This window comes from Chiroxiphia lanceolata, chromosome 4 (genome assembly GCF_009829145.1).
Source record: "Chiroxiphia lanceolata isolate bChiLan1 chromosome 4, bChiLan1.pri, whole genome shotgun sequence".
In the NCBI taxonomy this organism is placed as follows: domain Eukaryota; kingdom Metazoa; phylum Chordata; class Aves; order Passeriformes; family Pipridae; genus Chiroxiphia; species Chiroxiphia lanceolata.
In genome coordinates this window covers 62,733,455-62,759,843 of record NC_045640.1, presented here as the reverse complement: position 1 = coordinate 62,759,843, position 26,389 = coordinate 62,733,455, and the positions used below count along the sequence as shown (strand labels likewise).

The window sequence follows — 26,389 nt, the reverse complement described above, 5'->3', positions numbered from 1 at the left end:
TGGAAGGCTTTCCAGCCCATTAAAAAATGTTTTTTCTAGTATGTCATTCTGGCAGTTCTCCCCGTGAGCCTCCATTTGGCAGCCAAGCAAACCGAAGGCCAGCATAGGTATCCTGCTGTGCATGTGTTTAATTCTGTCCCTCTCCTCACCATCTAAAGTTTGTGCATGTTTACTTTTTCTTCCTGACCAGGCATGTATTAAATATCCTGTTTACTCTTTAAAAAAAAATTAAATAAAAATCACACTGGTATAGAATTAGCAAGACTCAGGGGCTTCTTCTGACTTGTATGGTTGTTGGAAGAAGCTGCATTTTGGTGGGGTGCAGCAAGCTGTCCCTGATGCTGAGGACCTCTGTTGGCCAAATCTCTGCATTTGGCAGGGAAATCACAGGAATGACTTTGCCTCCTCTTTGTTTTATCTCTGTGGATTTCTTTTCCAGGGACAGGAGCAAGGACCAGCCCTCGTGCTGAGTGACTTGCTTAGTTCCCTTTTCTGGCTGGCTATCTCACAAAAAGCTGGGAAGCTGAGGGAAGCATCTTGGGTATTCCCCTTCATTCATGCACTGATATCTGGGCTGACTGCTGCAGGTCCCAGTCCTTCTTACAGCACTAGTGAGAGGCAGAGTTCAGAAATTTGATTCAGTATGGATAACCAGGTAGCTGAATGATTTTGTTTCTGTTAAAGGTAGAAGCTTCTCCAGAGCAGTGGTATCCCATTATACTGCTGCAAGCTATGACATGTCATCCGCTACAGTAAGTAAATGTTTTTCAGACCTCATTTATTGAAAAACCACATAAATCTGATGAATAGATCAGAAAACTGATTGCTTTCAAAAGGCTGTAGTTAATTCTTGTAGTAATCGGGATTTTTTTAGTGCTTTCACGTTGGGTGGAGCTGGAACCAGCAAACACAGAACTGTAAGAAATGGGTCATGGGAGGGAAGTTGGTGGGAGTGTGTCTAGATCTGTCCAAGCTGCACTCACCAGATGCTGAGATTCTGGGTCATGCAAAGTATTTTTTCAACTTCTACAGATCTTCCAGCTCCAGTCATTATAGGAACACCACATGTGTAGTATGTGTAGCTGAAAATGTGCAGAGTTTTGTTAGTGTGTACAGTACCCAAAACCCTGCTTGGACTTGAAAGTGCAATGTTGTGCCATCTTCAACTATTACTAACAGTAATTTTTTCTTATGGTTTCATTATGATACAGTATTAGAAGGTGCTTTTTGTTTCATGACGGGGATGTGAAAGAAAAGACCAGCAGCACAGCAACTAGGATTTTCCGAGAGAGGTTGTGTTTCCACCTGAAACCAATACTGTGGGTTCTGGTGCGCTGGACTGAGGCGGTGGGAGGGAGGACGGAGGTTACATGGCATTCATTGCCCTCTCGGAGTATGGGGAAAAGTGCAGCCTCATGTTCCCTGAGTCACCCGGGAGCATTCATGTCATTCAGGGAGCGAACGGCAGCTCCCGAAACCCAATTACAGCTGGAGTTTCCATCATAATTCCCTTTCTGATTTCTGCTGTGCACCTGAGCTGGGCCCTTGGACCTCCCCTTGTACAGGTCTGTGGATGAGTAAAATCCTGAGTCCTTCTTAAAAGAGAGAGCCTCCTGCGAAGTCGCAGAGACGCAGGGCTGTTGGAAGTGGACGAGTCGGGAGCACTCAGTGTGTGCCGAGATGACTAAAGATGCACCACAGAAATAAAAGCAAGGGGAAGGGGGAGGCAAAACTCTGCGTAGGATCTCGGGGTGTCTGGCGTCCCCTCGGGGGGGGGGGGGGGGGGGGGGCGGGAGCCCCCGCGACGGCTCCCGGCTGCTCGCTCCCCCCGCGTCGCTGGGATTTCCAGCGCCGTCTGGGAAGGCGGCCGCGTTCCTTCCGCAGGGGAGCCGGCGGCGCGCCCCGGGGCTGCCCAGCCGCCAGTGAAACCCGAAACCCGAGGGCTGGCCCTCGGCAGGCCGCTCCGGCCCCGCGCCCCGCGCCCTCGCAACACGGCACACGCGTTACACATCGCACACCTCACGCACGGGCACATTGCACGTCTGACGCGCTCAGATTACACAGCACACATCAGACACATTACACATCACACACACACGCGGTGCCGCTCCGCCCGCCGCCGTGGGCTGCCCCCGGCGGGCACCGCGGGGCTCCCGGGTGATGGTGGCGGCCCCGCCCGCGCACAGGTCGCCTGAGCGGCTGAGGGAGGCGGGAGGAGGAAAAGAAACTTCTGAGCGCAGCCGAGCCGAAATAAGCTGTCGCTGTTGCCCGCCGTGCCCCGAGGAGCCGCCGCGTGTATGGGCGAGCCCGCCGGCCCTGCGGGCGGGCGGTAGGAGCCCCGGGCCGGGGCAGCGCCGGGGGTCTCACCGGAGCGGGGCAGCGCCGCAGCCGACACCGGGGTAAGGGGTCGCCTTTGCCGCTTTTGTCCGGGTGACAGAACCGTGTGGTCTTTGCAGGACAAATTACTGCTGCAGACCGGGAAGCGGTGGCAGCAGCTGTGTGTGTGTGTATGTGTGACAGCTGTTCTTGTCTACCGAGTGTGTGTGTGTGCGTGTGTGTAGGCATCTTTAAATGTTATGTGCTGTTATTTCTTGACAGTGCCAAATACTTCGTAACAGAATCCCTTTCTGTTGGTTTCAGGGGTGCAGGCAGAATATGTGTGATCTGACTACTTGTTGACTTAAGTATATTTGAGTCAAAGACCCTTGTGCTTTCTGCCAATCCCCGTGTTAATGGGTGTCTTGGGTTTGTGATGGTTGTCTTAAAATCTTCCTGCTTCTGCACAAGTGTCTGTAGCAGGCTTTGAGAGGTAAGGTCCTCCCTGGGACAGACTGTGCAACAAGGAATCTGTAATCACAGAAGAGTTAGGGAATCTTCTATGGATTTTTAGAGCCACTGAGTGGATTTCTTTTTAAGATGAGGGAGTAATTGTCTTCTCATTTTCCTTCATTGGGAAGGAAGTTGTATATAATATTTGTCTCTTTCTTGTCTCTAGCAGTAATGTGCATGTATGTTTTCAGTTTGGGAGTTTTCTTATTTCAGCAGGGTGGAGAGTATTAAATAATTCATGTTTGATGTTAAAAACGTTTTTACAACAGATGACTGGAAATAAACAGCAGAGGTTTTTTTAGATCGGTACCTTTTAGGTAGAAATAAGAAAACAAATTAACTGAATACGTAGCAGAGTGATGTCATAACACAGAATTTATCTAATATTAATCTGAATTCTTTTTGTCTGTGTGAAGTGGCATGGTTGCTGGGAAAGGATGATCATAACTCTTATTAGATCAGTAGGTATTAAGGTGGTGTTAGGCTAAGTTTCTCTGTCGTGCAGTAGTTCTGTACCTAGAAGGTGACAATAACTTCTGTATGTTCAGGGGAAAAGGATTCCGCATGAGGTAAGAATTAAGGGACTGGGACTTATCAATACAAGGGGCAAAGCATCTTTTCCCAGCTAAAAAGGATTTAAGTGGCATCTCATACTCAAAGAAGGCATGCAGAGTTATAGCCAGAGGTAGAAGAAGGAAGGATTGAGAGTCAAGTGCTTGTTTCCAGTCCCATGAAATTTACATGTTGTGGCAGGTTTTGTTATTGCAAAAGGCATCTTCTAGTATGTGATACAGTGACTTATGTTAAAAATAAATGTGCACAGAACTCACGTTTCTTTGTGCATGGTATCTAAAGTCTGCCTCTTCTTTGATGTCCTGTCTCTCAGCTGTTTTTTTTCTTCCCTGTTTCTTTACTTGACTTTCAGTCTTTAATGGAACTAGGTTTAGTCCACCCTGAAAAAACTAAACCAACCAAAAAACTGACAGTAATTAATTAAAAAATATAAAGCCATGTAGAAAATTCAACTAAAAACATGATTCTATATGGAAAGCATGTCGTCTTTGCACTGTAAGGCAATGTGGTTTTGGACTCAAATGAAGGGGAGGCTGTGGGTTGTTTCTTTGAGACATGTGCCTCTCCTGTGTTTGCAGGCTGGTGCATGGAGATCATTTTTATGGCCCTATACCTAGGTTCATTTTTCTAAAAATGGACTTTAGAAAGACAGAAATTAAGATCCCTTTAAGGGAATGGCCTCACGAGTAGTAGTTTGTAAGGTTATATCTTCAGGAGCAACCAGAATCAAAAACTCCTGTGAGCTCCATGTGCAGCTAAAGCACAGGAGCATGTCTTGCTGCTTGATTCAATATCTGGGGCTTTTTTAAATACACTAGGTGGTAAAAAAAAGGGGACTTGAAATTCATGGCGAGTAGTTTGAAGGGATTTGCATCTGCAACCTTTAGCTTTCTTCTCTGTAGGCTCTTTTGTGTTTATTGTGACCTGATAGCCTTTGAAAGTATGCTTTATTCTTGGAGCTATTACTTACTGGCTATGTAACCAATGTGGATAGAGCCTTTCCCAAGTCTTTGTTCAGGAAACCTAGCCATGATAACTTACTGGCTTTATCTATATTGGGCAGAGGGAGTGCTTGACATGACTTTTTTTTTTTAATAATCTCCTGAAACAGAGTGTGACACTTCATCATACTGGGGGAGACATTTGTCTTGTAAAGTGTTTTGAGAGGGTGAGTGTTTATTAGCTTCCAGCCAGGAAGAAAAAGAAAAGGTTGTCTTCTCTTGGCATTCTGAACAAAGAAAAACATTGCAGGAACATATCTGGTATAGGTTTTCTTTGTTTACTGTGTGGAACTTGGCTTTTTGTAATATTGAAGACTCCAGGTAAGGTGAGTGAGTGGCTGATAGTGTCAGATGATAAGGAAACACACAAGTTTTAATGCAACTTCTTACTCCACTGCCAGTCTTGGGGGATAGAAACTTAAAAAGACAATAGAGGCCAAATTTCCAGCTTAGATTATCTTCCTTCATGTAAGACTCTTGAAAGTGGGAGTGATAAGATTTAGTGTATGTTACTTTAATATTATGCTAAACCAAGGATTTCAAGTTAGAATTGTTTTTGTATAGTTGTTGCCTGCATTTATTTAGAGAGTCTTTATTAGGTTGCACTTTTTTTCTTGAAAGCATTCACCAGGCGACTCAAAACTGGATGTGCTTCAGCAGCGTAGCAGACATCAACAAACCCTGTGTTGAGGCAGATAAAGGCTCTTCAGTTGCAGAGCTGTAATCAAATGGTGCTGAAATCCCAGTCTTATAGCAGTGGGAAGGGCATACAGCCTCTGGTGGCATTGGTACTGTGGGAGCCAGAAGAGGCTGCCTTGCCAGGGAGCTGTGCATGAGCTCCCAGGAGCAGCTGGATGGTGTTAGGACTCTTTGGTCCCTATGGTAGCCCAACCTCAGCAGGACAGCCAGTGTCTGATGCCTCCCAAGTCTCCTGGTTTTGTCATCTTTGCTTCCAGTAGGTACCCTCAGAACATGCCTGCAAACCAGCTGTGGCAACCAGAGCGTAGGTGTCTGATCTTGGTGTGAGGAGCTGCATGTTGAGAACTTCTTATTCTACAGCTGCTTGTATGTTTCCTGACTTTTTCCTTCTGCTTCACCATTTTGCCAGTTACATTTGGGTGATCAAAGTGTGGATGGTAAGGACTGGAGTGAAGCTGCACATGGATTTTGTATGTAATTGATTATGGATTCAAAATGAACCATAAGGGTCCCTGATTAGCTTCTATTATAAGCTAGATCATTTAGTTTGGAAAAATATTCTGTTTTGCTAACAGAAAATCACTTGATAGACTCTGAATACTCTGCAAAATATCCATTTGATGTAATTGTCATTAGTCAGCTTTACTGCCAGGTTTTGACCACCAGCTTTGTTAGCTCTGGTTCTTATTAGCTCTTTGTATGTTTAATAACCTTCTTTATCCAAACTTCTGCTTCCTTTAGAGTTACTATCTTATTCTTTACCTGCTTTTTGTAAAAGTGGAAAATAGAGTTTCTTCTTTTCTTCGTTATCTTCTCCCATTCTTTAATTATTCCAACATTTTTTAAATGTTTTCCAGTTTTCCAAAATGCTTCTAGAAGTTTGAAAACCAGTACTGGAGGTAATGTTTTGGGTGAGGTCCTGTGAAATCCAGAGGCACGATGATCTTTATACTTTCATTTTCCTCGTTAAATATTCCTGTGATGACACTAGAGATGGGGCTGTTGTGTTGAACAGGGACTTCAGTTTTTCCTTCATGAGGATGCTCTCAGGTGCTGTCAGTTCTTCCCAACTTGTGCACCTGCTGAGCAGGAAGACACAGCCTGGTGCACAGACAGACAGACTGGCTGTCAGTCGCCTTTCCTCTTTGTACATAATGGCTTCCTTGGTATTTGTCACCTGCACAGTTTTTCAGTCATGATCTTTTTTTTTTCTTCTTCTCTTTTCTTCCAAGTCATTGGCTACACTGCAAAATAAGATAGTTGCTTTGAGACTAGAAACCACCTGCAGTGTGATGCTTTTTTTTGTTTATGGTCATGGTCTTTGACTTATCTGTTGAATATTTGAATTAATTTTGTCTGCCTGGCTCAGCTCTTGTTTGATTGGGCTTTCTTAATGAAAATGTCATGCTCCATCAAACCAAAGGTCTTGGAGGAACACATGAGCTCACTGCTTTTAACTTCAACAAACTTCTGTTGTTTGCTGTTGTACTTGTTAGTCTGGAGGGGCTTTCATGCTTGATGGCTCAATGAGACAAACCTCAGCAGCACATGTTGAATTTGTTGGTAGTGTGTAAACAGTTTATTGTCATGAAATGCTTTTCATTTTCCTATATTTAGTTCTGTGCAATTTTCTGTAATAGCAATTATGATTAGTAGCTTTTTAGCAAAGACATTTTTCATGTATGTTACTTCCAAGAAGCAGCTGGTGTGTTCCTGTTGTCCTTTTCCCACATCTACCTTTCCTTTTAGAATGGGAATTTAAAAAAAAAAAGAAGAAAATAGAACTTTAAGTGGACTGGTATTCTTGGGCTATCAAATTGAACAATCACAGTGTTAGTAAAATGCTAAAACCCAGCAATATGTCTGTATCTGGGAGGCAGTAAGATGCCTCCAGAAATCACTAACTGGGAGAACCAAACATACTTTTTCATGGGTTAATGGGGTCTGGGCCAGAATAGGTTGGCTATTCCCTTATTTTGAGCTATTTCCATGTTTTGGAAAGTGCTCCTTTAGTAGTTGGAGAAAGTAGCCTTCCAGTTAATCCTTACTCAGTTGATTCAACATCAGCTCCAGCAGCAGCATCCTGCATTTTCCATAAGCTGCCTTTCTAGCTGTTTCTTTAACCTCTCCCAGCCACCACATGCTCTGCTGTGAGAAGAAAAATGTGAAGAAGGATAACAGTGACACTAGGGGAGGAAAGTTCTAGTAACTGGCAGCTTAAGCTGGAAAAGGTCTTAAAAAGGGTGACAAGAATGGTAAAGGACAGCACAGCTTCTTGCAAGAAACAGTGGAGCAGGAAGGAACGTTTCAGCCTGGAGATGAGATGGCTGCATTAACGAGTGGCAGGTAGTGGGTAAGCAGAGACTAGTTCTTCCCTTATTTTCCAATAGAGGAATCCCAGGGTATATGCAGGAGTGATGATGGCAGGGTCAAAAGAAGTGAAAGGAGGTAACACGAGATGCAAGTAAGGTGTAATTAAGGTGCTTGCCAGAAAGTGTAGAGGTTAGTAAAGGAAAAACCCAGTTTTAAGGGGTAACTAGCTGAAAGTACTGCTGTGTGCTTGTCTTAGTTATCCCATTTGTCTCTGAAGTTTTATTTCAATCACATTGAAGATGGGATGCTGGGCTGGATGGGCTCTTTCTGTCCCATGGAAGCCATCCATTTGTCCAGTTTTGACCCTCTTTTGTTTTAGTGTTGCTTATGTAGGGGGGAAAAAAGTTCTGATGCTCTGTTTGGAGCTTGATGGAAAGGAGCTGACTGACCACGGCAGACTATTGCTTATACATGAAGGCTTACCTTCTTCAGCTGGAAATGTGTGGATATAAAGAAGGGTAAGTGTGGGTGTTGCAAAGCAAGTTGTGATGAATCTTTGTGCTTTTGATTTTTAAAGATCACAACTTTGTTTCCAAGTAGTGCTGTGGGAATGCGTAGGCACCATCTCACAGGATGAGTATTTGGAAAATGAGCTACAGGAATGGATAACGTGTGAAGCAGAGACCCCCTGAAGCATGCTGGAGCTTAGTCAAATAAGAAGTCTTTCTCTCCACACCCAGCTTGACAGCTGGCACTGTAGAGATGGAAAATGAAGAAGCTGAAATGCTACTGTGCTCCAGCAACCCCAGCATACTAAATGACTGTTTAGCAAATGGGAGAGTACTACAGTCAAGGGTGACTTAAAGTATGCTTAAGGCCCCTCTTGAGTTGCTTGAGAAATAATAATGATGCAGAGGCTACAGGCAATTTGCTTTACTTCTCATTCTTCAGATCCTACTCTGCGGATCTGCTGGATGTGGCAACTACCCCCCATGGCCAAATTGGTTGATAAATCTTTCTTTTCTTTTTTGGGGGGGGGAAAAAGTTGCAGTAAATCCCAAACGAACTGTGCATTGTATAGTAGCTCCAAGATCTTGTTGCTGCCATGGCCATGTTTAATTTAGTTGATTACTACTGTAATAGTGTTTTAATCACAGTCACTTTACCTACTTGGGCATGGACTGGGAAATAAGAATTGTGCCGTTATCAACATATAGCACAGTAAAACTCATTCTTAAAGCTGTTACATTCCTGTTGGAGTGTAACGGATTGCTGCAGTTCAAAGACAAGTATGTGAACACAGACATGTATCTAGGAGATGAAGACAGACTTCTGGAAATCTATTTATTTAATGACATAGTTGCTAATTTCAAAGTGTTGTCTTGGAAAGCATGCTGAGTAATTTGGGGTCTTACTGTTGTTACAGATGAGATAACAATGAAGGAAAAAGCTGTGCTCTACATTTGCTTATAATTATAAACTACCCACCATGGAATTTTGATTGTCCAGAAGTCAGAACAAGCAGCCCTACTTGCTGTATAAGCTTTTATATGGTGGAGCCTCTAGACACTTCTTTCAAGGGTTTGGGTTTATGGTTGTTTTCTCTGTGTGTTTGTGTGTCTGTGGTGGACTCGTGTTGAGCTTTTACCTCTTATCCATGATTGAGATAAAAATTGCGTGTTAGATGCCTGGATAGTCACTGTGGTTATCCACTACTAAGTGGTATTGCAAAACACAAACCCAGAAATCCTGGATGCTAGAAAGAAATCTTTTCTCTGGCAGTTACAATATTTGTGCAGCTGTTCCCACAGATGTTTAGGGTTTTTTTTGGTTTTTTTTTTTTTTTTTTTTTTAAATTTCTCCTAAGAAGTAAGGAAACCGAGAGAGAAATATTAAAGGGCCTGCCTGGAGAAAGGGAAAACTTGCAATGCCTTTTAGTTTGGAGATAAGTGATGTACCTTCTTTTGAAAAGACTGAATTCTTACTTTATGTTTGTAAGTACAAGGCCTTCTTAGGCTCTGTAGAGCTGAATGGAAGTGTCCAAAAATGGGAGCTTTGCAAATGGTCTTCGAGAGTCAGAATCTGATTGTGGTAAATTGGGATCTTAATAGCATTGCTGGAACCCAAATTGACCCAACTTCAGTGTCAAATTTGCTCAGTTTAGAAGTGAATAGAAAAAGTACTGGTCAAAAAGCCTGTTCTGACAGAGCTCTGCCCTGTGGCTAAAAGTGAAATTTCAGAATGAAAACATCATAGCAAACACTCCCCACCCCCCCCAGTCAATAACTGATTTCGAGATTGAGGACTTACTCTTCATATGTAAGACAGATTTATTCACTGTTTAAAAAAAAGCAAATACAATTCTGTTATATGGCAGTGAGAATACAGCTCAGGTAAAAATTCTTCAAAAGTCAGTAAATTAATTGGAATGCAAAACATTAATATTTGGTGCATGATGGTGAAACCCCTTCTCCTCCTTGGAGAATACACGGCTCAAATTGGAGTCAGTTAACTTCATCCTCCATAAATATGTATAAATAATATTTAGGAAAACATGTATTTGTATAAATAGAGGTCTCTGTCTTGATGCCAGCAGCTTTCTTAGGTTGGATTTTTCTCTTGGGGGACACAAGTAAGTAAGCAGGAAGAAGCTATAAGAAGGCATGTTGTAAGTAGTGTTTTTGAGTAATGAAAACTTAAAAAAAATATATATATTTGTCTGTAAGCAAAAGGGAGCTGGTGCTTTTGGGTTGTTTAATTTTCCATGTAACCTGGGATGAGTGTGATGTCTGCTGCCTAGACTTAACCAGCCATGCTTCAGTCTTGTTTCTTAAGAGAAAATCAGACCTGGCTTTGTGTATTCTGTGAAAATGAGATAGCAGCCTTAATCTTGGCACATAAATATGTCAGGTGGGTAAACATCAGGGAGAGAGCAAGACTATTTTGGATGGTGATGCAGAAGTAAATTGGTGTAAACTGTCCATGGGTGTGCTGGGATGAAAAAGAAAATTCTAACAGAGTAAGGAGTTCCTGAGTAGTCTTGGAAATACTGGGTTGGCGGTGAGGGGAAATATTAAAATAGCTATTTTGATGGTGTTTTTTCACTGTCTAAAAGTAACTGTGTTGCTGGCTCCCATGGGGAAGTTGGTCTTAATGATTTGGGAGATCCTTTCCTGTCATATGTGACAAACTGTGAAAAAGTAGTCTAGTTCTGAACATTAGGAATACTTTACATGTATTGTAACATGTGTCAGGGCAAAAATATAATTGACTTCAACATGCTCATAGTAGGATGCTTATTACATTCACTGTGATGATTCTGTCCTGTAATGAGCCAGCTATTAATTCACTTAGTAGAATCATTTAGGTTGGAAAAGACTTCCAAGATCACCAAGCCCAGTCTTTGACCGAATATCACCGTGCAAACTAAACCATAGCACCAAGTGCCTCATCCAGTTGTTTCTTGAACACCTCCAGGGATGGTGACTCCACCACCTCCCTGGGCAGCCTGTTTCAATGCTTAATCAACCTTTCACTGAAAAATTCTTCCTGATTTCCAACCTGGACATCCTGTGGTGCAGCTTGAGGCTATGACCTCTTGTCCTGTTGCTGGTTTCCTGGGAGAGGAGGCCAACCCCACCTTGCTACAACTCCCTTTCAGGCAGTTGTAGAGAGCAAAAAGGGTTCCCCTGAGCCTGCTTTTCTCCAGGATAAACACCCCCAGCTCCCTTGGCTGCCCCGCATAGGACTTACTTTCTAAACCCTTCACCAGCTTCACTGCCCTTTTCTGGACACGCTCCAGCTCCTCAATGTCTTTCTTACAGCGAGAGGCCCAAAACTGGACGCTGCACTCAAGGTGTGGCCTCACCAATGCTGAATACAGAAGTAAAATGACTTGCCTAGTCCTGCTGGCCACACTATTTTTGATACAGGCCAGGATACCATTGGCCTTGGCCACCTGGGCACACACTGGCTCATGTTCAGCTGCTGTTGACCAGCACTTCCAGGCCTTTTTCTGCTGGGCCATCCTCATTCCCCTCATCCAGATCATCAATAAAGACATTAAACAGGACTGACCCCAGTTCTGAGCCTTTGGAAACCTAACTAGTGACTGATTGCCAAGTGGATGTAGCACCATTCACCACCACTCCCTGGGCTGGCCATCAAACCAGTTCTTAACCCAGTGAAAAATGCACCTCTCCAAGCCAGGAACTGCCAGTTTCTCCAGGAGAATGCCGTGGGAGACAGTATCAAAGGCTTGACTGATGTCCAGGTGTACTACACACACACACAGACTTTCCCTCATCCACTAGGCAGGTGAGCTGATCATAAGAGGAGATTAGGTTGGTCAAGCAGGACCTGCCTTTCCTAAACCCCTGCTGGCTGGACCTGATTCCCTGGTTGTCCTGATGATCACTTCCATAACCTCCCTGGTCACCAAGGTCAGTTTGAAAGGCCTTTAGTTCCTCAGATTCTCCTTCTGACCTTGCAGATGGCATCACACTGAACTGCCTTCAGTTGTCTTGGACCTCCCTGGTGAATCAGGACTGATGATAAATGATGGAGAGTGGCTTGGTGAGCTCTTCCACCAGCTCCCTCAGTACCCTTGAATGAATCTCATCCAGTCCCATAGATTTGTGAGCATCTAAGTGGCACAGCAGGTCACTCCTTCCTCCTGGATTGCAGGGGGTCTATGCTGTTCCCATCCCTCTCTCTTAGCTTAGAGGGTGGCTGCCCTGGGGATAATTAGTCTTTCTGTTGAAGACTGAGGCAAAGAAAGCATCAAATACCTCGGCCTTTTCCTCATCCTTGGTGACAATATTCCCCTCTGCATCCAGTAAAAGATGGAGATTTTCCTTGGCCCTTCTTTTGTTGTTAATGTATCTATAAAAACAGTTTTTATCATCTTTCACAGCAGTGGCCAGGTTGAGTTCTAGCTGAGCTTCTGTCTTTCTAACTTTCTCCTTATGTGACATTATGACATCTTTGTACTCTTCCTGAGTACTTTGTGCTCTACCCTTCTTCCAAAGGTCTTTTTTTCTTCCCAAGTTCCAGTGAAAACTCACTGTTCAGCCAGGTTGGTCGTCTTCTCCACCAGTTCATCTTTCAGCACATAGGGACAGCCTGCTCCTGCACCTTTAAAATTTCCTTCTTAGAGAATGTCCAGCCTTCCTGGACCCCTGTGTATTTAAGGCCTGTTTCCCAAGGGAATCTCTGAACTAGTGGCATGAACAGGCTGAAGTCTACTCTCTGGAATTCCAGGGTAGAGGTTTTGTTGACCCCCTCCTCCTTACTTCACCAAGAACTTAAATCTGTATCATTTTGTGGTGCCCAAGCTGGCCTCCGACCACCACATCTCCCACCAGCCCTTTTCTGTTTGTAAACAGCAGGTCTGGCAGGGCTCCACCCCGCTAGGCTCGATCACCAGCTGTGTCAGGAAATTATTTTCCACACGCTTCAGGAACCTCCTAGACTGCCTCCTCTCTGCTGTGTTGAGTTTCCAGCACACATCCAGCAAATTAAAGTCTCCTCCTTTTTTGCCTTTGGGACAGGTGAATCCTGTCTGTCACCAGCAGGACTGGTGCCACGTAAACTGGCTAGTACTTTCCCCAGCCTCAAGCTGGACAACCAGAAGTGGGTAATAACCAGAGGGCTGAGTCAGTCCAGGCAGTCTCCTAGTCCTAGAGAGTAATATCTCTTACCTAAGCCCCAGGGAGGCAGCAGACTTCCCTGTGGGATGGGTATAGTTAGCATACAAGGGCCCTCAGTTCGTGTCGGAAGGGAGTCACCTAAAATTGCCTGCCTCCCTTGTCCCCTTGTCCCCTTGTCCCCTTGTCCCCTTGTCCCCTTGTCCCCTTGTCCCCTTGTCCCCTTGTCCCCTTGTCCCCTTGTCCCTTTTCCTTTGTCCCTGTCCCTTCCTCTTCCTTTGAAGAATTTGCTAAGTTTTAGCATTGATGCTACAAACAATTCTGGCCACTTGCCATGATGATTCGGCTCCTGATTTGGTCAGCTATTACTGGTAGGCTTTACCACACTGAGAAGTGGTTGTTGGCTCTGCCCTTTGCAGCGGTCTGTGGGTCTTTGTGTGGGAGTAACCACGTTGGTCCCTTCACATGCTGCCTTCTGCCAGGCCAAAGGGGAGAGGGGCACTTTTGGGAAGAAGCAGGGGCAGCTGTGATGACAATGCTGTAAGCTGGGGAGCTTGGCAGGTTCTCAGGGACACGCTCAAGTATCTTGCGTTTGGCTGTTCCCCTGTTTGTATGTCCTGAATTACCAGGTGTACCTCTTACATGCCTTCTGTCAGCCTGGGCACATAAAGCTCACAGTGCTCTTGGCTGACACCAGGAAAGGACTAAAGCAGCCAGTTGAGTGTGCAACACGTGGCACTTTCGGTGTCAAGACTCTTTATCACGTAATGAGATTAATCCTCCGTGCAGCACTGCTGTACAATGCAGATTTATGTAGCTCCTGATACCTTTCCTTGGCAAGTGGAAAAGTGCAGGAGGCGAGTTCAGCACAGGCCTGATCCTCTGCTGGCATTAGAAAAAAATCCTAAATGCTGAGACTCCCCTCAGATGTTTTCATCCTGTTTGATGGTGTCACTGCTGGGACGCTACTGCGGAGATCTTCATCTCCCAACACCCACAGGAAGGCTGAGAAACGTGAGTTTTACCATTTCTTCCTGTCACAAGGTCTACTAGAAAATGGTATCTTAGCCAAAAGAACATATTAGTTATAGTTAGTCTATATATGACTAAGTATTTTGTACCTTACTTAGGTGTCCAGTAAGTAATGAAAAATTACTGTACAATACCTGGTGGAAATACCCAGTAAAGGAAATAATTTCTAGTCTGTGCTGTTATACCAAACACCAAATGAACCCAGGACAATGAAACGATAAAGAAAAGGTCACACTAATACAGTGGCAGGGGAAAAACTGAAATAATGGGATACAAGCAGTGCTACTGAGAGATTTCAGAGGTATGTGCCTTTGCAGTTTTGTTGCTGAGGATGTGAGAAACAGGCAGTTATCGCTGAAGTGTTGCTGTGGAGTTGTAGGGAATAAATCCGATTTAATTTGCAGACCACTTGTCTGATAGTGCTGCTGGACTGCTAAGTTGTGGACAGAGCAGTTGTGATGTGTTGGTAGATGTGGAAATGTGGCATGAGGAGCTGATTATTTCTCCAGTGACTAATCAGAGGTGGTTGTGCCTCCTCAGGCAAGGGCAGGTCTGTGCTGCTGGGCTGTGCACCGAGCCTCCAGTCTTGTTGGAGGGGAAAGGAGGGATCTCTGTAGAAGAAACATTCATAGTTCAGAACAGATGTTTTGTAGGAGGTGATGCTGCTCAAAATGCACAGCTGGGTCAAGTCTGTGGTGTCACATAAGCTTAGACTTCTGAGGAATAGTTAGCTCTGGTAACTGTGCTCAGCATTGTGGCACTATGATGTACATCATTAGGGAGCTGAATACCCTCCTCTGCTTTGTAGCTGGGTGCCTTAGTCAGGCTGGAGGGATTGTATAGAAAAAAACCCAAACTTGAGTGTCTGGGGCCTGTGATACCATGCAGTTATGAAGATAATATAAGTTAGGTCATACTTGGTAGTGCCATAAAATATCCAACAGCTCTCCATACAACATGGCTCTTGCAGGAAAAAGAGTATGGTAGGTGTGGTAAAAGTTTAATCACTGAGGGGTTTCTTTTTTGAGCTGCAGGGACATTGCTATTCTTTTTGTACTTTTTTCTTTGAGAAAAAGTTCAGAATTTTCTCCTGAACCTTGTAGGTGCCACATGATGGACTATCGGATGTGTGACCAGTTTCCTCTGTCTTGTATCTCAAATAGAGAACTGTAATGTGAATACAGTGTCATGTTTCTTAGTGATTCATATGTTCCTTTCGTCCCTAGCTGGGGATCAGAGGTCTGCTGTCGGATATGGTTTGTATGCATTTTATGCAAAGTAGTGTTGTACTCAAAAAATGTACTTCCTGTTACATCTGCACCTTTCTCTCATGGAAAACTTCTCTTTGCGTGTTACTGAACTTTATTAGCAGGCATGCCTCTATGTGGGGAGATTACTGACAGTTTCCTACAGTTTGTGTTGAATATTGTCTGTGGTATGACAGTACAGCAGTCTTGGGTGCTAACTTGGAAAATATTAAGTGTGGAGCTGGTGGTAGCCAAGTAAGTCCTCTTTAGATTAGTGTGAAGTTAATACCTGTGCTTAAAAAATACGATGAAAACTCGAGCTCAGAAACAAGCTGTATGTGCTGCTGGAGGTCTAGAAAAAGTAGATTTTTGTGTGTGTGTGTTTTCAGAAGCACACAAAACCAGCTTTTTGGCATCTGCTATAGATGATGAACAACAAAGAGTTGAAGTCTTATCGCAGAACCAAAAAGATGATTTATTGGAAATGTCAAGAAATAAATCACAGAGCCTGGCAGGCCTGTTAAACAAGCTTTTTGGTTTGGGTATGTTTAAAAGCAAGCAGGCTTGAATGGTTCTTCTAGTTGATAGACTTGGATGCCTAGACAGATTGCTTGGAAACTGATATGAGCAAATAGTTTGTTCTGAGACTCATTGAAAGCAGAACAAAAAGAAACTGTGTTCTTGGCTAGTCCATAATTTGCAGAATTTTTGAGCCTAATAAGGTAGGAAGAAGTAAAGTAGTGTGGAAATCAGGACACAATCCTGTAATTTCTCCTCCTTTACCCAGCAGTTAAAATTTTACAGAGCTCTTTAGAGAGTATTTTTAAGCTGCAACTTGTCGTCGTATTTTTGGTGGTGGTAGTGCTGAAACACCTCTGCAGAAAGACTGGGTGTTCAGCTGAAAACTTCCATGAAAATATATTATTTTTGACCACATTGTCATAAAAAGGTCACTGAATTCCAAGACAGTGTTGGTGAGACAGAAGATAATCATTTGCCATCCTAGGACAAAAGAACACAGGGTAAAATTGCTGATTGAAATTGCTGATTGCTTGGAGTGGCCTAAATATATATATATATATATATTTTTAACTGATCCTGTTTACTATACTATATGACATAGCATATATATATATAAATAAATTACCAGTTCTATTGGTTTAAATTACATCTAGAATTAAAAACAAATAATGCTTTACTATTAAGTAGCATCTTTCATTAAAACCTTAGTGCTCTGTTGTTACATTAGGATGGCTGATTGTTTCTGTCATGAATTTTGTGAAACAGTAAATCAGGGTTGAAAAAAATTCTCATGTTAGGTGTTCTAGAGATGGGAGAATAATGCTGAAGTACTTTCCCGTGAAGTTAGGAAATGAAGAAAACTTTTGCACCACTTTGCTTTACCTTACCCAAGCTGGTACTTAGTGTATTTGCTTCTTGTTAATAGTTATGCTTTATGGCATTTAGTAGCATGAACATCTGCCTCTACACTGCTGTTAAACTTTTTAAGGCGTTTGCAAAAAGGAAATATTAAATGTGGACAATTTGCAAGTGGTCCCTTGCAAGAAAATAAAATTCTCTCCATCAGTCAGCAGACACCGTAGTATAGTGTTATTGGTCACAGACATCAAGTACAACCAAGCAAAATACGAAATTTTGTCTTGCTATAGAACTTGGGAAAACTTTGAATAGGTTAGGGTGATATTTTACAGAAATACTGCATTAATTTGAGCATTTGGGGCGGGGGAACAAAAAGTTAAATAAAGTAAGTTACAAATTATCTTAAGTGTTTTGGTGCCTTGAGAATTGTCTTAGATGTTATGGTGAACTTGAAACTCCTGCTTTTTTTTGAGCAGCGATGAAAATGAGTCCCCCATCTTTTTAGTTAGCCATCCATGATTTCTTGTTGTCACTTAGGATATGTTGCAGTATGTTAAAAGCCATATAAATAGGCTTAAGCTTAAAAAAATTAGAAATTATGTTATGAATGGTTCAGTCGTTTCTCGATAATTAGCTTGTAGTGAAGGTCTTGAGGATAACTTAGACTTTCTTGCAGTTATGCTAATTTTGTGGTGGTTTCTTTTAAGCTAAAATGGACAAGCTGCGTATCAGAAAAGTTTTAGTTGTTATCAAGATGCAATGAACTCTTGTAAGATTGTGTGATGGCTGAATACAAGCATACTATAATAAGAGCAAATTTTTGACATCCAGATTTTGACTGGCCCCTTTGTGGGTGTGCAGGGCTGGCAAATGAAAAACGTTCTCTAGAGATGACAAAGAACAAGCTGAGAGCTGGTTGTAATTGCGGTCTCTATGTACGACAGACCAGAAAAAATAACATTTCATTACTGCGTCCATTCAGTCAGGTGGTGTCATGGCACAGGTTTAACACAGGAGCGGGCTCTGAGAATTTCATAAACAGATTTAGGATGGGCATGTTCAGGAGATGTGGTGAAATTGTGGGTCCTGTCCACTGATCATCTCCTGTCCTCTCTCTGTAGCAGTATATTTTGCAGTTTGTCACGTTGCCTTCCATACAGGTTCTTAAAAATTGCCAGAGACCTTAGAAAACCCAGCAACTACTGTGCAAAAAATGGGGAACAGTTAGGTGTGGATACTAATGTGCCTTCTGTGCTTTTTTTTGGATTTACTGTTGTTCAGTATGTTGACCTACTGTAGAGGATAATATTAGCAGCTCCAAATCCATACTATTTTACCAATATATTTTGACACGTCTTCCTTTCAGAAAAGATATTACCACTGGACTTATTACTGTTGTTGTTATCCTTAGTGTTGCTGACAATGTCTTGACATTCTGTTTGCATGAGGGATCTGGTTCATTACCTGAAGATACATCTGCTGTGAGCTTTTGATACCTGATGTAATTTTTTTCCCAAGCAAAGGCTTCCCTTTATGTTGTGTTCAATATCTATTGAAACCCCAAAAAAAGGGCAGAAAAAGTATTGCTGAGAAAAATGCAACACATACCGGTATGACAAGAAACAGGAAACTTAGTTATCTAAGTATAGTATAAAGTTAGTGAGTTGAAAAATGTGGAATACAGTTTTATGGTAATTTTGCTTGTCTATGACAATCTACAGCCTGAAAGAGGAAAACTTCCTGCAAAGTCATGCAGTTCATGGAATAAAAATTTATTTAATTGTTCACAGGTAAAAATGCTTCATCATTACTGCTGGTTTTTCAATCATAGGTTTGTTCATAGGTTTGTTCATATGCTTAAATCTTTGGGTTTGACCTAGTCATGGTGGATGATGTCATATAATGTAAAACTGTAAAAATGGGATGATTTCTTCACATACAGTGGAATTAATTAGGTGGGAGGGTTAGTGGCATTATTATTATCAGCTTTGGGTTTATGAAATTGTCGTCAGGATGATGAAAGTGTTTGAATACTATTCAGAGCATCTTTTTTTTAGTACCAATTGGGTTGAAAGCATAAAGCATGGAAAAGCCTAATTTGAGCCCAATGGTGTACATGTGTTTCTGGCTTTGAAGAAATGCTTTGATGCAGGAATGGTCCTCACTGAACTCTTGAAGGCTTTTGCTGGGCAGCAGAAAGGTAGTGCTTGTTTTGTTCTCTGAATAAGGGGCTATTTACTCCCTTAAGCATGTTGTGGGAAGGTGACTTTGGTGGTTTATATTGCTGCCAGTGATTCTGCTGATGAGTACATCGAGCTGCTGATTTGCTTGCCCTAGTGAGCTGATCTGTGTCATCTCCCCCTTCAAGCTGTTTTTTCTCCTTGCTGTTTGCACCCTTCAAACATCTGTGGAATGTTTCATGTTCTTGGCTGTCAGGGTGTCAGTACAACCAAATGCTCATCTCCATTCCTCTGCCCTGAATGTCTGCCAAGTTCTCTTTGTTGTTTCCCATGGAGAAAAGCTGAACTTGGTAAACAAGTTGGTGATGTATTGATATGGTGTATTATTTTCCATATTGATTTGGAAAGAAAGTTTGCAGATAGCTTGTCATATATTACCACTGTTAGGGAGCTGTAATGGAGAAAGAGATCTATGTTTACTCTGTATTCCATCGGGGCTATTTTTATCAGAGAAGGCAAATTGTATTTTTCAAATGTGAATCTTGCAAGAAATAGGCCAGAGTTGCAGCGTCGCCTTTGTTTATTTTGTCCATCAAATGTGATTCTTGCAGTTCTCCTGAGGATCAGTTTGTCTTATAAATCTTAAAGGCAGGTTTCTATCCAAGAGCAATCACCTCACTGCCTTAGGACAGGAGGGAAAAATTCAGAAGACAGTTTTGACAAAGTCTGAGTTTTGCAGATTGTTCCATCACTTCCAAATTACTGCCATCCAAGCCTTTTTTTCAGAGATGCTAGGACAGCTTGCTAAGATTTTGCTTTGCAGAGTCAAGCTTGAATTGGCTGTTTGAATGGTAGGTTCTTCTAAAAATCTGGGCCGTGAGGTGAATTATGCCAGGATGTTCCCCAGGTCCCAGACTCGAGACACCTTTTGGGAAACCCCAGATTCCTCAGCAATCTCTCAGCAAATGTCACACTGCTGCAAGAGCTGCTTATGTCCTTCCTTCCGTACAGGAAAAAACAAGTAAAATTCTCCAGTGAACCATAATAAAGATGATAAAACCAGCTTTGTTCTGGGAGGCTGTGTTGAAATCTTAGAATTGTTTTTGATTTTTTTCATTCAATTGTGTGCTGTGCTGCTTATCATGGGATTTTTGCCAGCAGAAATTTCCCCTTCTTTTTTTTTTATAGTTGTTTTTTTATTTTTGCGTGTGTGTGTATTTCTAAACTGCAATTCAAATAACTTGGGATTAGAATTCCGCACATCTAATGCATATTTGCCAGAGAGAAGGAACTTGAAGTCGTGTTTAAAATATTTTGCTTTCATAATATCCAGATGTGTCTAGACTTCCTTTGTCTATCAGCTGTGGTGACAACATCTGTTTTCCTCTTTTCCTTTCACTTTGTGTTCTTCACAGTTGAGTAATTCACAGGGTAAATTCTGGCTTAGTCCTTCATGTAAACTGTGACACAGGGATGTGGTCAGGTTCCCCTCAGCATCTGCTCTGAATTGGAGTTCTGTCTGCACAAAGAGTTATTGTTAAGTGTCTGCGTGTCACCTCTGCATGCGATTGGATTCCTATTTGTTGGAGTTGTGCAACACTCCAGTTGGATCTTGTATTGAAAAGAGCTGATCAATATCTTCCCAAAACATTTTCCCATCAAAAGGCACTCTTTCATGTAGTTTTAACCAGTAGTAGAAGCTTAGAAGTTCCATCTTTTTTTTTCTTTGTAGTTGAAATACTACGCTGCTTGACTTTGAGAAAATGATGTCTAATATAACAAAAAATATACTGCGTGTTGACTTTTAAGATATTAGAATTATCTGGAATGAGGAGTTCAAATAAAAAATGAGGAGTTCACTCAGATTCAAGTTTGAAATGAGAAAATATTGAGAAAGGTCAGAGGGTTTCTCTTGACAATGTGAAGTCTAGGGTTCTGTACTGTCTGGTAGGAATGCAGTCATAATTGCACTTTTAACAGCCTTAAAATAATGCTACTCATCTTCTCAGGAGCTGCTGTGTGTACATGAGCTTGTACCTGCATTTATCAGTAAATCACACACAAAAATTTATTATTAGGTATCAACTTAATGATCACTGTGATAAATGTCTACTTCCTTTTTTATTTTATATTGTTGTTCATTTAAAATTCTGTTTAAAATTTGCTTCTGTAATACTGCAAAGAGTTGCCATCTGATAGCTTTTTTTTTTCCTACCAGGATCTCATTATCTTCTAGATTCTAAGAGCTGGTTGCAGTGTTCTCTTTAGATTTTGAATTGTCTCATGTTATTTCTGTGTATTTGCACAACAGCTGTAGGCCCTGGATATGTAGAGTCAGTGATACATTGGTAACCACCTTTGTTTATCTCCCTGACAAAAACAGTTTTCTTCAGAGATGGTCTTGTCCTTGCTTTGTGATGGCTTCAGGATTGAAAAGATGGTAGTTGGCCCCAAAGTTACAACTCAGATTGTGGTTCCCAGTTCCCTTTTTGTTCTCATATTCTGTGGGTACCTTGCAGAATTAGCAGTCCAGAGCAAATATCTCTGGGACAGTTAGGTACTTTTCTTTAATGCCTTTTTCAGACTCCTACAAAATAGTTGATAGATGTTTTCAGGGTTGGAAAACTGATTAAAAAGGTTATGGCCATAATGCTTTGTGTGATCTCTTCTCCCCCTCATATGCATTGTTTTTCAGTGAAAACTTCTTCACAAAATACTTTTGATGTGGACCTCTGTTGTGCCACTTTCTGCAGAAATTTGTGTGCCTGTGGTGGATACCATCAGCCTTATTATAGGACCAGCAACTGAAAATGCTCTCTTGGGAATAGCAGACAGGGCTTTTTTGTTACCAAAAATGTACACTCTTAGCTCATTATTCTTCTTGGGGAAGATGAACCATTTAGTGTGGACCAGAGCATTTTCCTATTGTTCTTTACAGTGTACAGGTCTCTTAGGAAGGGGAGGGACAGTATGTGGACTGGTTTTAGCTTCTCCACCACCATTTGAGAGGGGCAGGTAGAGTTTTTCATGACAGCCTTTGCCCTACATCCCTTACATTTCTCAGCTGTTGAACCAGGTGTAGAGCTGTTAAAGGCTCAACAGGGCTGCACAGCTGTGCCAGTGTTATGTTTGGATCACCTGCATGGCTGTTTGTGCAGGAAAAGCTGCGTGACTGAGCTGGATAAAAGTAGCAGTAACTAAATAATTGCCTTGTAAATTCCTGGGAATGTATTCTGCTTGTAACACAATATTTACAAAGGGAATGTTCATTTTCCAGTTTTGAGCAGAGGAAAATAAACTGAGGTAAAATTACGAAAGTATTGTGTAAGGAAGGGAGCAGGGCAAAAGGGAATGGTTTGAAAGCAGTTGTACACACTCTCTTCCACCTGCAGTTTCTTGGATCCAGAAAATGAACCCAGGCCTGTTTCCCATTCATACCAGTTATTAAAAATGCTTTTTGAATAACTAAAAAATAAGCCCCTGACCCCCCCTAAAACTATTAAAGAAATAGTTGGAAAAAAAAAGAAGCTTTATATTCAAGCTTTATAGGTTGTTCACCAAACTTTAAAGAACAATGTGAATTGTTCCAAGTGAAATTTTTCAATTATTTGCTTTGTGAGTAAAAGACAAAATATAATTTTAAAGAAAATATTACAACTTGAAATTAAAACTGTTTACTGGATCTTGTCCCATTCTGCCAAAAGAAAATACTGGCTGATGTCAAGCCTAGGGATGGCTTTGGTGCAATTTACAGTGATGTGATACTAGTGACGAAAATTAAGTAGTATTGGTGATTTAGCTCTCTCTGACTTACACTTAGCATTACTGCTGACTGAGTTCTTCAGCTAGTCACGGTAATTAATAGTTTTGAAAAATATGACCTGTACAGGATTTTGGATGCTGAGACACTGCTTAGTTTTGGTGAAGGATTAGCCAGTTCCTTAACTTGTTACTAGGGGAGCATTTCAAGGTCAAAGAGGTAGTGTGTCTCAAGAACTTGTTTCTCTTTAAATTTTTCCAGGAAGGGGTTCTGGTTATTTCCTTGTCTTGTGAACCAGTAAAAGAGTTGCATGATGGCAAGCTAGGTTACCTACAAATGCTTGTTTGTAATTCCTCATCTGAGCTGTGAATTCAGTTAACCTGAGAAAGGGAAATTACTGACCTTGTTTTGATTCATACCAATTCCTTATGCAAATGAATTTATCTCAAATATGTGAATGATACAAGTTACAGATTAACTGAGCTGTATTTCTTGCATAAACAAGAACGTAGTACTGGACCAATTAATTAATGAATTTATCTGTTGAAGAAAGTGACTAATTGGCCCATCCTGATGATGTTATTTGATAGATGTGCCATTTCAAAGTACAGTTTTTGTCACCATCTGACACTACCATCATCTCTGATCGAGGTTTCGGGTTTTTGTATTATTTTATCCATTGCAAAATATGTAGAGCTGAGCGTTGCCTTTTAATGCACTTGTAATTTGCACCTGCTTTATAGACCAAGGAATTTTATAAAGTTCATATGTCTGTTTAATAACAGAGTATCCCAGAAACACAGATATAAAGCAATAACTTTATGACTGTAATTGGAGGTCTCATCTGTGGTACAATTCATGCTACTGTGGAGCATACTCTTTAAAACACTATTGTAAAAACTCACCTTAGAGTGACTTTCTCCCTCCACAACAAATGAATTTAGCTTGTACCTTTAACAGTACCTCACAGACTGGCCATCTTCTCAGAGTTTGTATTTTTGCTGGTTGTCATGGTTTAGCTCCGGCCATCAACCAAGCCCCACACAGCTGCTCATTCACTCCCTCACCAGCAGGATCAGGGAGAGAATCAGAAGGAGAAAGGTTTAATAGGGAAAGCAAAAGCCATGCACACAAGCAAAGCAAAACAAGGAATTAATTCATTGCTTCCCATGGGTGGGCAGGTTTTCAGCTGTCTCCAGGAGAGCAGGGCCCCATTACGTGTAATGGTTACTTGGGAAGACAAAACACCATCATTCCAAACGTCCCCCACTTCTTCCATCTTCCCCTCACTTTATATATTGACCACGATATCATATGGTCTGGAATATCCCTTTGTTCAGTTTGGGTCACCTGTCCCAGCTGTGTCTCCTCCCAGCCTCCCCTATAAAACTTACAAAGTAGACTTATGCAACTCCTTCAGTAGCTATATGGAATCTGTATCAATGTGAACAGGATACCTGTATGGCTAGGTCAGTAATATTAGCCATATCATGTGTTTTGGGCATGTGAATGGTCCCACTGAAGTGTATATATGTCTGATAAGAAATATTTGACGCTATTTGAATACCAAACTGTATGTGTGCTTGGAAGTGCAGTGGTAATGGTTGAACTTTCAGGCTGTTCACAAGATTTTTGTAACACCAAAGCCAGAAATAGCTGGCCCTTTGTAGAAGTCTGAAATATATTCTGTGTAGGGGCTAAAGCATCAACTCGTAGCATGGGTAGACAAAATTCTGAATAATCAGCAAGTACTAGAGCAAGGTATCACATGAAAAATTCACATCCTGATTCCTAATGTCAAAACTACTTACTGCAGAGCTTACTGATTAAACTAGTTCCTGTCAAACTATGTACCAAAGGATGGAGCTTCAGAAGAATTCGTTCACCGTTGAGTAACTCCTAATGTGTAGAAATATTTTCAGAGTAGGGGAAAAAACCTGGGAAGCTGGGGTTTAACTCTGTGCTTTTAATGTTTTGGATTCAGTCAATGTTACATTAATATTTGAGGACAAACTAAGAACTGAGAAGGCTAAACATACATCCTGCCTGCAACACCAGTTAAAAAAAACAAAGCCACCTACACGTGGTGGAGGGAATGCTGCCTTTTCACAGCAATAACCAGAAGTGTTATTAGCAGTGGATAAACAGAGAAATCCTTTCTATGCTGTGACTATTCAAATAACAGAATGAGCAAGGTTTATATATTGGTGGCTGAGATTGAGACTGCAAGAGCTTGTGCTTTCAATTTCTCTCTTGGTTAAATATCTTGTAGGCTTGTCTGTCTTGGGGGTGTTGGGAAAGTGATGGATTTAGTCCTTTGGTCTTGGGTTTCCTGGGGCTGCCAGTACTGAGAGGTGTACATTCTTTCCCCTTTTGTCTAATTTCCTCCCTTTGAAGTGAAGATCAGGCTTCCACTGAAAGCAGAGGTTGTCCAGATACGTGACATATGAACATCTGACTTTATTTGAGGGTACATGAAAGGCTTTTATTACTTTCTTTTAACATTTCTGTCTCGTAATACCACGCTAAATCACCCTATGAAATGAAATCGTAGTTACCGCCTAGATTCCTTGTGTGTTGTGGAAAGCTTAATGCCTTATGTACAGGATCTCTCAAGGCCTAGCTGAGATTTCAGCTGCATTGTCTTCCATATGTTTGGAAAAAGCCTTTCATCATCTGCATCTAATTTAGCAGAGAGCCGGAATGCCGGAAGCATATTTTTGTTCCTGGTGAAATATAACTGCGAGTACTTGGTGAGTGAAAGCATCATTTGAAGTTGTTCCCCTGTTTGTGTAAAGCGGAGAAGATTTCCAAGTTCTAGCTGCTTTTATTTATTTACTGGTTATGGTCCACATCTCTTTGGTGTGGCCTGACCCTGGAGGGCTGCAATGAGCCAGCGACAAAGTCGTCAGGTCAGCTGTGCTTCCACTTAGCTCTCGGTGCGGAATAGAGGAGCCCTGCTGCTGCTCTCTGCTGCTGCTGCAGTCATTTGTGTGATGATCTGAAGTCCTGAATGAGCCAGCTGCTCCTGCAGGTTTCTTGCAGGTCTTAACAAAAAGCACTTGGTGATGTTTGATATCCAGATACCTTGTGCTTAGACTCTTCAGCAGGCCTTGATGCAGAAGGTAGGTAGATGATACTGCTCTATTACAATGCCTAGTCACAAATAGGAACTGGATTAGTAATTTTCCTCTTTGTTTTGCTGAAGCACGTGGCAAATTTCGTCATCCTAAGAGGCAAAGTGAGTTGGTGCTTGTAGGCATTGGTGTGTTTTGTACGTGTTTTGTCGAAATTCCTTTACCAGATTATTGCTGGGGAAGCTGAATGCTTTCCACAAACAAAGTATGTCTGACATCTGTTAGCTGAGCTGGATTGTTTTTCTCTGTGTCAATTTGAAAATTCTATGTATAAAGATACTTTTTGTTTACTTGAAACTTCCAGGGCATCTGACTTGTGTTGTGTTAGGAAATGCAAGGTGGAATAAATGTTTTGATGAGTCTTACTGTTTACTCTTAACAGTTCTGAAGCGGCACCGGCAGTCTTATGTCTTCTAAAAGGCCTTAGGAATAAATGAAAACAAAAAAATGAAGAATTAGAGAAGCTTTGCCAGAACTAATGTAAAAAGAGAAGTTGGTTCAGAAGTCTGTAATCAAGGCATCTGTTCTGCAAACAGAGCACAAAGTTCTTTGTGTTTTCTAGAAAACCCAACTGTTGCTGCAATGTCTAT

At 41.8% G+C, this 26,389-nt stretch overlaps 1 protein-coding gene across 1 annotated transcript in view; it reads left to right on the top strand.

Moving 5' to 3' along the window:
• Positions 1 to 2,338: 2,338 nt before the first annotated feature.
• The window catches only part of ARHGAP24 (Rho GTPase activating protein 24), a 214,659-nt gene continuing 190,608 nt past the window's right edge, over positions 2,339 to 26,389 (top strand). Inside the window, exon 1 of the mRNA XM_032685271.1 lies at positions 2,339 to 2,399. The gene's annotated coding sequence lies outside the window, so the exon portion shown is untranslated. The remainder of the gene's footprint in view (positions 2,400 to 26,389) is intronic.